This window comes from Mus caroli, unplaced genomic scaffold (genome assembly GCF_978045245.1).
Source record: "Mus caroli unplaced genomic scaffold, Mus_caroli_1 scaffold_1, whole genome shotgun sequence".
NCBI classification, from domain to species: domain Eukaryota; kingdom Metazoa; phylum Chordata; class Mammalia; order Rodentia; family Muridae; genus Mus; species Mus caroli.
In genome coordinates, this window is record NW_028227256.1 from 16,578,222 (window position 1) to 16,589,439 (window position 11,218).

The following is an 11,218-nucleotide window of genomic DNA, read 5'->3' on the forward strand; positions in this document are numbered from 1 at the left end:
AAAGTACCCAAGGAGCTAAAGGGGTTACAACCCTATAGTTGGAACAACAATATGAACTAACCAGTACCCCCCCCCCCAGAGCTCCTGTCTCTAGCTGCATAAGTATCAGAAGATGGCCTAGTTGGCCATCATTGGAAAGAGAGGCCCATTGGTCTTGCAAACTTTATATGCCTCAGTACAAGGGAACACCAGGGCCAAGAAGTGGGAGTAGGTAGGTAGGGGTTTGGAGGGCAGGGTATGGGGGACTTTTGGGATAGCATTGGAAATGTAAATGAAGAAAATACCTAATTAAAAAAATAGCATAACACATAGTAATTATTCATTAAATAATAAAAATAATAGGCAATTACTATGATTGACACAACATAGTTTCTGTTTATTACTACAGTTAATTAGCATAAAGATTCTATGGAAAAAGTGCAGCCATTGTTTTGTGTGTTGTAAATATGTGGATGCCTTTGTGAGGGTTGGGTGAATGGTGCATTCAGGTGTACCTTGAGTGTGCTTGTGGAGGCCAAAGGTCAAAGTTGAATGTAATCATCAATTGCTCTATGCCTTAGGTTTTTTTGTTTGTTCGTTTGGTTGGTTGGTTGGTTTTGGTTTTGGTTTTGGTTTTGGTTTTGGTTTTTTGAAACGGGGTTTCTCTGTGTAGCCCTGGCTGTCCTGGAACTCACTCTACTGACAAGGCTGGCCTAGAACTCAGAAATCCACCTGCTTCTGTCTCCCAAGTGCTGGGAGTAAAGGCGTGTGCCACCACTGCCCAGCCTTATGCCTTAGTTTTTCATGGAGGTCTCAAATGGGCTTGGAGCTCTTGGTGACTTTGCTAGTCTATACGGTAGCCAAGCCAGAGGGATATTCTTGGCTCTGACTTCTCTCAGTGCTGGTACTAAAAGATGTGATGCCATGCTCAGCTTTTAGGTGGGTAGTGTCTACTGAATTCTGTTCACCCTGGTTGCCTGTCAAGTACTGTACTGACTGAGATATCTTCCCAGACCCAAACTATTACCTGAACTTAATACATTTAGTAGATATGGAAATCAAGATTCCAAAAGTGTTAACTTACTTTCCCAAGTTCAAAGTAACTAAATTTGTAAAACCCCAAATTAAAACAGAAGGAGCATGACTCAACTTGAATCCATACTTTTTCTCCAGATAACGTGTAATTTGGAATAGGAATTATTGTTAGCATGTCATGTTTACATAAATTCTTGGGTCAATCTGTCATACCGATTTAACTAGGCATGGTGGCATGTACCTGATATCCCTGAAATCCAGAAGTAGAAGCAGGAAGATTAGAATGCTCCATGGAGAGTGTGAAGTCAGTACAAATATATGAGACCCTGTATCAAAAATATAATAATAATAGTAGTAACTATTATTATTAATAAGAGATGCATCTATTTTAGTGCAACACATGGTTTTTTATCACACAAAATGAAAGGAAAATAATAACTTTCACAGCAGAATTTATACAGTTATGTCAGTGCTCTAAGTACTATGTTACATTTGTATCTACAGATCCAGAATTAGAGATAGAATCTTAGTTAATAGTCACAACTCTGTGGTGGCTTTTGAGAAATTTACTCCACAAATGATGATGCTGTCATTTACAGGGGTTTAAATCACCCACTTGATGTCATAAATTTCAGAGCTGGATTAGAACCTAACACTAAAGGGAAGCAGAGGATCAAAGAGAAGAAAAAACTTGAGAATTGAGGAGGAGAAAGAGGGAGGGAAAGAGGAGGGCTGCATTAGGTTTCCACGCAGTCCTTTGAATCCTTGCTGTGTAAAGTGGGATTTTACTCTTAGTAATGATTTGAAAACTGGATGTTAGCAGGATAATGAAAACCCTACTTTCAAAAGTTCTCTCTAACATCAAAGGAGTGGGTTGATAGGTGTGGCAGAGGCTGTTTGATTCCTTCCCATTCTGTTTCTCCTGGAAATAAGGATGACTCCACTTTCCAGATTCTCTTAAAGTTAGGTTGGATCTTTGTGTCCAAGCAGTAGTAAAAATTGCATACCCTACGGTATGATCTACCTGCCTCTCACCCTAGTCAGATTCTGCAGTCCAGATGCCCTTTCCTAATGACCTTGGGCTCATGTATATAATTTGAATCCCTTCTCCCAATGCAACCACTGACTTCTATTTTTCTTTTATATTAATTTAAATGACCAAAAATAATTTTCTATCTTGCTCTGAAATTAAAAGTTGGATGTCAATAGTTTTCTTTTCTAGACTATACTAATTAAGCATGGCTTATGGTGTGCAGGTGCTACTTAGCTGGAGTGTGGGAGAGGGCTATCACCTTGGGAGTCCTAACTCTAAGCTGGAGCCTTCAGTTTACACCTTTCTATGTTGGCAAGGTATAGAGCTTTTTGTCATTGTTTTAAGATCTTTAAGGTGCACAAGCAAAACACTCTGATTCTGCTGTTGTGACAGCAAAAGATGTATCTCAATAATCCTTTTTCCTGGAATCCATGTATTTGGCTCTTTCTCTTTTTTTGTGAATTCAAGCCTAAGCTACGTGACTATTGTAAGTTTCTGAAAATGAAAGTATCTGAGTTTAAGGGAATGAATGTCGCTTTGTTTGTTTGTTTGTTTGTTTGTTTGTATGTTTGTTTGTTCTTTTACTTTAGAAGAGAGGCAATCCTTCAAAAAGGAAAGTTTGTATATGGAAGGATGGAGGTGTTCTGTCAGTATCTAGCACAGTTTAAGAGCTTCACAGTGGAGCCACATGGGAAGTAGATCCCATGGTGTGCACTAAGCTTTCACATGACCCCAGACACCAATCTTAAGTTCTCCAGCTGAGTCCTTGATGTTATGAAACAGAGACAAGCCATCTCTGTTGTGACCTTTGGAATGAATGACTTGAAAAATAAACTTAGATAGATAGGTGATAGAAGTAGGTGGCAGGTCCCAACAAAATCACACTGTGCAGCAAATCTCATGTGGGAGGTTTACTGTGTGGAGAAATAGAGGCAGCCTCTGGGACAGGAAGAAAAGGAGAGGGGGGGTGGGGCAGGGAAAACATGGCTTTTATTGGGCGAATGGTGCATGTGCAAAGGGACTTGAGACAGGGGCCCTGGCCCATGTGCAAAGGCACAGGAGGGAGACAGTTGCCTCTTGGGCGGCTAGAGATGATGTGTCTCGACCCTGGGTCCCTTGAGAGCTGGCTGTAAAGATGTCTAGTAGTTGTGAAGTCTCTTCTAGCTGTCCATGAGTGTGCCTGATTGCCAACAAGAGGAAATAAGAACTGTCTATTGTTGACTGAGGACAATCTGTTACAGTGAAGGAAAATAATATCATCGCTAGCAAATCTCAGCATAAAAACACAGCAAAATTCAGGAGTAGCAGGTCTGTGGCTCTGACTTAGATGTTAATGTGCAGGCAAAGCTGTGGCTATGTTTACTTCATCATTCTTCTGACCCAGAAGAAATCATAAGTTATTGCTGTGTTCTTTATGACTAGGAAAGGAAGCCAGGGGCTTCCTTTGAATGATGGAATTTCCAAAGAGAAAGGCAAGGCATTTCTTTTAAGCTATGACGTTGGTGTTCTCTTTCTGATTTGAATGAACTTCAAAGTCAAATGCAGTTTCAGAGTATTATCCCACCATGCCCATGTGTTAATTGTAACAGGTTGAGTTCTAAGATTCCTTTCTACAGAGCAGATTGAGCGGTCTCTCCTTCAACCCATTTGCAGTCCTTTAAAAGCTGCCAGTGGTTTTCCCTGTGCCAAAGTAAAAGGTTCCATATAAGACCATAATAAAAAGTTCTTAAATAAGTCTCTACTGCAAAAATTCAGGTGGTTCTGATGATGTCTAAGAGAAGAGACAAGCATCACAAATCCAAGACTGATGCCTACTCACAACCGTGAATCAAACACGTTCCTGGCTATGGACATACAGTATCTGTAGATCGATGTCCTGTCTTCATGCTTCTGCGAATCAAACACGTTCCTGGCTATGGACGTACAGTACCTGTAGATCAATGGCCTGTCTTCATGCTTCTGTGGATCAAGCATGTTACTAGCTATGGAAACACAGATTGGTTTCATACATAGTCCATTCTCCTGAGGTCAGGTGTATTTGCTTTCCAGTTAAGCTGGAACAACTTACCACAAGCTCAGTTGCTTAAAACATTGCCTTTTTATTGACTCTCATTTCTGTTTCAGAAGTCTAGTGTGCGTCTCAGGTGAGTGAAAGAAATCAAGACGCAATCAGTCTGTTTCCTTTCAGGATATGCTAGGTGGGAGTCACTTCTTAGATTTTGTCATCTAAAGGAGAGATTGCCACAATGACTCATCTCATGGCCACCTTCATCCAGCTTCACAGCAAGCAATGCTGCCCATGAATGTTCTGGATTTGTCCTTTCTATCACTTTCTTCAGTTTTTAATTTCATGATAGTGTTCCCCTGGATCCACCGTGATAATTTTACTTTATTTAATTATACCTTTGATATTTTTCCCACTTAAGAGAGGAAATGTAAAGGTTCTGGAAACCAGGGCATTTTTAGGGTTCATTAATATTTTTGCAATATAATACATATGTTATCTTGTACAGAAATGTTTGGAACAATTATTTGGTTTTCAGTTAATATTAATATAATTAAAATCTTCTGTCATAGCCCATGATTTTATTCTTGTTTTGTCTCAGATTCTAGGCTCATGCTTAGCTTGCATGGAGAATTAATGACTGTAAAATGTTCTTTTTAATTCTGTCTAAGATTTTGGACATATTTTTCCCCTTTATCATCTAGTAGGTAAGGATAAAAGAACCTTATTTTCAGAGAAACAATTCTAATGCCCTCGTTAGTTCTCTCTAAAGCCTGGGAGTCTGCTGTCTTACTCAGTGACCTGAATCAAGTCTAGCATTGATATCTCATTGCTCAGTGGTGATGTTCCTGGGAAGACCCTAAGGAATGAATTTAGGCAGAAGAGGCAAGACCACCACCAAAAGTTACTGTCAATTTCTGGCATATTACATCAAGATTTTGAGAGTGTCAGAATCTGTTAGAACTTGGTTTGAAATATGACAAGTTGTCAAAGACTTTCCACAACTGATAAGAGCCCCTGGAGGTTAATATGTGAAGCCATAGAATGACATGATTTGTGTGATATAATCCCCACATTCTTTGTTGCTCAGTCTCTGAGTCTGGATGGGCTTTATAAGTGTATAGCCTACTTTTACTGCACAACTTCCTTATCTTGAAACATAACTGCGAAAATATATCATGACGTTTTGCAAGTCAATTGATCTGGTGAGGGTTTATAGGCAATTAGCACAATATAATACAGCCGTTAGGTGCTGTGGAAGATTTCTAAAAGAAATAAAATCTGACTCCTACATTCAGGATCCTTAAATACTTGTTACTGTGACATGAGGCAAATACATGAACTATCCAAAGGAGACAAGAAGTCAACAGATAGATACAAGCCTGCCAAGCACTGAGGAGCTATGGAAGTGGGCACAGTTCATAGCAGCATGGAGAAGGGTGAAAGGACATTGAAACTCAAGGGAGACTTTGAAAAGCATGGCATGACACATTTACAGTGGAATGAAATTTGACATTTCATTTGACACATAAACAAATACACTAAGTTACATACCAAAGAAAGAAGCTGTAAAATATACCAGGAGACGTCTGAGTTCACATGTTTGTGCCTCAGCCTGGGTGTACATGTATAATTCTGTGGCATAGGCCCAAAAGGAAGCAAGTGGTACTAACAAAGACAGCAATAACAGGTACATTTCTTGAACATGTGTTGATATGTATGTACTGTATATCATTTAATCTTCATATTAACAAAAAGTAGCTACTGATATCTAAGTTCCTTTTTCTAAAATGAAGATCACAGGATTTAAATGAAGACCTAATCATCACACAATTAACAAATAACAAAATGGTTCTAGCTTACTGACCTTGGTGAAACCCATTTATTCAAACCCAGTCCTAGTTATAAGCAGCAAAATTTTCCCTACATAATTGATTGTTTTTTCTTTTATTGTTGTTCACAGGTAATTGGGGAAAAAACCCACCAAATAGTGGGGAAATTATGCTGGTTCTTACATGAATTTCCTATGTATGTTAAGGTTTTTAGCCCTTAGGGACTCTTGCAACACACAGCTTGAGAGGGCAAGCTTTAAGAGTTTCTTCTTCTCATACAAGAAGTACTGAGATTGGGATGTTTGCCATTCCGTTCATGTTTTGACTGAGCTAAGTTGCTGTAAAGAATAGACTAATGGAGATAGTCCTGTCTTTGTTGATTAATTGTGTGTAGGTGTGCATGTGAGCATTGTGTGGGAGTACGTGCATGTGAGTTCAGATGCTTGAAGACGCAAGATTCAGTCTTTGGATCCTCTGCAACCGGAGTTTCAGGCTGTTGTGAAATATCTGGCTATGGGTGATGGGATCTGAATCAGGTTTTCTACTAGAACAGCAAGTGCTCTTCCCAGCTGAGCCACCTCCCCAGCGCAACTTGTTTTTCATCTTTAAATGTACATCTTAGGAATGTCACCTTATTAGTTTACAGACATTGTCCTCACCTTACCTTTTAGTAAGAAGAAAATCTTCCATTACAAACGAGAAAACAAGCCAAACACCAACATTCATCCTTTGCAGCTTCCTAGTTGTGACTGTAATGGGACCCCTGCCTCACACTCCTGCACTCTGGCACTCCTGCAGCAGGCCTTTGCTCAAACTCTGAGCCAAAATGAGTCCTTCTTCCATTAAATTAGGAGGTATGGTGTTTGTTGTTGTTTTGATTTGTTTTGTCAGGTACTGTAACACTACAATGAGACAAATAGTTGATAAATAATATGTATGTTGGCTCATATTTCATATTTATACATCTGATCTCCTGCAAAGCAGTTCTTGTCTAAGACACAAAGTAAAGACATTATGTCAAATGCCTATCCTGTTGGTGCAGAAGCTATACTGTGCCAAAGAGTTGAAATGCCTCCTGATTTACATATATCCCACATCCCCCCAGGCCTTCTCTGGTCCCAGAATTTCTGTTCTCTTGAATAGCTCAGGTACCAGTTTCCACACTGTCTTAATCAGATATTTTCAAATGCATTTAATAACACACATGATAATCCCCTGGGAAGCTTTTGTTCCCCAGGGACTTCCTGGCTACATTCATGCTTACTCTTTGCATATAAATTTTATATCAACTTAGCTACCTGTAACACAAAAGATGTTACTACTATATATTAAAATATTTTTTATTAACTTAGTAAGTTAACTGAAGAAACCTGTTCTTTTCTACCATATAATCATCCCACACAGGATAATACAATATCTTTTCTATTATGTGTCTATTTTTCATGACTTTGAGTAGAAGTTTTTATCAAGTTAGTTTTGCACATATTGTTTCCAAATTAATGAAAGTGTGGTGGGTTTTTTTTTCCTTCAGCATTATCTGTTTTAGCTTATAATACATTTATATGCAGGCTGTTAAATTTTATGTCCTGCTCTTTCCTTGTTTGAGTAATTTTTATTATTTAATATCTAGGGATTTCTAGTCATACCCATATTGGTCTCCCAATTAAATAAGCTGTTAGCTTAAGATCAAAGTGTATTTTTTTAAATGTACTAAATTAAGAAAGAAAAATGAAAGGTTTAAGGGATGGCTCGGTATTTAGGAGCACTGGATGCTCTTCAGAGGGCTGGCTCAATTCCCAGCACCCACATAGCTGCTCACAACCATCTGAGACTTCTGCCCTAGGAGATCTGCTGCCCCACTCTGGCCTTCACAGGCACCAGGGACACAAGTGGAAAAACACACATACACATAAAAATTATTTTTTTTCTTCAAAAGACATTTTATCCAAATGGGCCTTTTGAACTCTGAAACACTTTGTTACATGATATGACTCCTTGTGCTACAGTTTATCATCTGAGTCTACTTTTTCTAAGGTTCTGTCTCAAAGTTCCATACATTTTAGTGGGCTTCCCTGGTCCATTTCCCTATAAACTTCCTGTATTTCAGTGCTTAACTGGGCAAAAAAAAAAAAAAAAAAATCTTTGTTTCACAGGAACATGCAATTGCTGGCAAACATTTTATGGAGCATAGAAGAGTATAGAAGTAGTAAGTGTTTACCTCCAATCTTAACCAAGTATATTCACAGCAGTGTTGCTTTGTTCCTTGTGATTTCATCTTCCCACCTTAGCAGCTCCCAGTCATTTTTAGTTCTTACTTCTTCACAACAGATTATTCCAATTTCTATGCCTGACATTGATCTAGAGAAAGACTATTGATCTTCTCGTGGATGAGAATTAATATATGGTTTCTGAAGTAAATGGCTTTTTTTTTTTGTGATTTGTGCTTGTTTGACTTGGTTTTCTTTTCTGTTTAGTTTGGTTGAGAGAGGGTCTCATGTATCCCAGTCTGTTCTTCCATTTGAACTTTCTTTTCCTTTATCTCTTTGGTGCTGAGTTACAGGGATGGTACTTCCACCGACAAGTTTTACATTGCTAGAGCCTGACCCAGAGCTTCAAGCATCCTAAGCAAGTACTTTACCCAGTGAACTGAATCCAAAGCCAGGGAATTCCTTCTCTGTGTGACATGTTCAAATATTTCTAGGGATGTGTTTTCAAGTTTTTAATGTGGGTGGGAAAACCCAAGGCCTCTATACTCACTTATTTTTACTTCCAATGAGATGACTGATATCCATCCTCGTTCTATGAGCCTCTTAATTAATGTGAAGGAATGGTTATCACAGTAGTCCCAGGACATGGCAGCCCTGGTGGTCTGGCATCCCTCAGATCCTGGAAATTAGCTCTATTTTGGTCCTCTGAAAATCAGATACATGTACATAGTATACTGCGGGAAGGCCACCCCTCTCTTGATATCAAGTATGTTTTTTTTTCCCCTCTTCTTGCCATGAAAAAAGCAGACAATGCCTCAGAGGACCTGGATATTAAAATAGATGATGCACATATCCCATTTCACTGGTGACCTTGTATATCTCTATGTATTGTCTCTTTACCTAGTATATCTCTATGTACTGCCTCTTTACCTAGTATATCTATATACATTGTCACAGATATCCAGTGCCTTGGTGAATCTGAGTAGTAGTCAGGACAGGTACTATCATTTATATTTCAGAAAATAACTACATTGTTCATGATTTAACAAAAACAATCTGTGCACACTGCAGTACAGTGTTTGGCATACTGTTGGCACTCTTTAAATTGCTGATACAAATAAAGAGAGATGGTAAACTCACAGTTCTACAGATCAGTTGTAGATATAGCTCTGATTTGTGTTTCTTCTCTTTGCTTCATTCTTCTGCTAAATAACAACATCTAATGATGGAATCTTAAATTTCTTACTTTCTGCTCACATGCCCTCTAAATATCATATCTAAGGCTTCATTTCTATGAGTTTCAGAGCTGGGGTACTTAGGAGATACAATTCTAATTCCTATCCACTTCACTCAAGTTAATCTCAGGATATTTGAATCTAAAGTGAATTAACAGTGTATCATGGTAGTTCTCAATATATTTTTACCCACGATCCCTTGAAACTACTCAAGGTTTTTATTCTTAATTTTTCTAAACTTTAGTGTCTGCTTCTGCATCTACTCACTGGATATCACATGTTGGAATTTCTGAAAACTTCCTAGAAAGAGATAGAAATAGAGATGATAGAGATATAGAAAGGTAAGAGGGAGGGAGGGAGGGAGAGAGAGAGAGAGAGAGAGAGAAAGAGAGAGAGAGAATAGGCATGAGAACGAATAAATATAGAGATGCATTTTTAGATGATTCTACCAATAGGTGTTTTTTTTTTATTTCTTCTTCTTCTTCTGCGATTCAAAAAGAGCTTTTCAGACAACCAAGATCTTATTCAAGATCTAGGTTTTAAGAATCCTAGGGTTGAAAATAGCACCTGATTAACAGATACACACTTAATCCCACAATAATATTATCCTTCTAATGTGCATATATATTCTATGTCACCCATTAGTAAATATTGCATCCCTCCATGTTTTAACCATTGCTTCCATAGTCCTCAGGGAAGGCATCATACATTCAGCTGCAAACATGCTCCTATCACATGCAGACATTATGAATACAATGCTAATAGTAAAACTGAATAACTTTCCTAAAATACAATTTCTAATGAACTGAGTAAACAGCATAGACTCTTAGGTGTGATTTCACAATTAGGATGAAGAAGCAGCTAAAATGCTTGCCAAACTCCCCTATACATCTAAATGTTCACATCTCTACACAAAGCTCATATCACAGCTCCATCCCAACAATGGTTGCTTTAGTATAGTCCTCTTGCTAGTCCCGAAGCCTTCTGTGACTTAAAACTGCTCAACCTGGAGATGGTGAAGTGATCAGCTCTCATGTGGGTGATCTACATCTCAACCCTCCTCCCAAAGCTCTTCAAAAAAGAGGGGAAGAAAGACTGAAAGAGCCAGAGGGGGGATGCATGCAGCAAAATGGTAGTTTCCTGATGTAATAGTATCACTCCATGTCTCGAGCTATCGTTCTCACCGGCAAGAACACACTCGGACAACCGGATTCTTCTGCAGCAAGCTTTATTGCTTCTTCAGGAGGGAAGACCCAGAACCTGGGAAATGATGCTGCTTATATAGCACTCAGCGTGGCATGTCAGCACCTGATTTGTTGCTCACCCATCACCTCATTACTACGCCCCGAGATAGGCAGTGACTAGGCGTGAGTTCACTCTCGCACTTGCACACAAGGCTTGTTTACTAGTTAGGCACAGCAGAAGCCAGCGCCTTCTTATAATGGCGATTGCTCACGGCATGGCTCTCCACAACTCCACATATGAATTCACAGCAGTTATGCCAGCTACACAAGATCTGTACGTGATGAAGCCAGTCAAAATATGAGCAGAGATAGGGATAGTTTCATTAAGTCTCACCCATATCTTAGAAGTTATTGATAATTGTTGATAATTGATGACTTCTTAGAGAGAGAGAGGGAGAGAGAGAGAGAGAGAGAGAGAGAGAGAGAATCGATCTTTTTACATGAATGTTGCCTCTGAGAGACCAGCTGCACTCAACTGGCTGGTCCCATACCCTTGTACAATCAGTGTGTGTGTGTGTGTGTGTGTGTGTGTGTGTGTGTATTCTATTTTTAGATCTGCTTTTCAAATGTAGGAATTTTTACATTTATTTATTTATTTATATATTCCCTTAATATCCGGTATGCAACCCCCCTTCCTAGTCTTTCCTC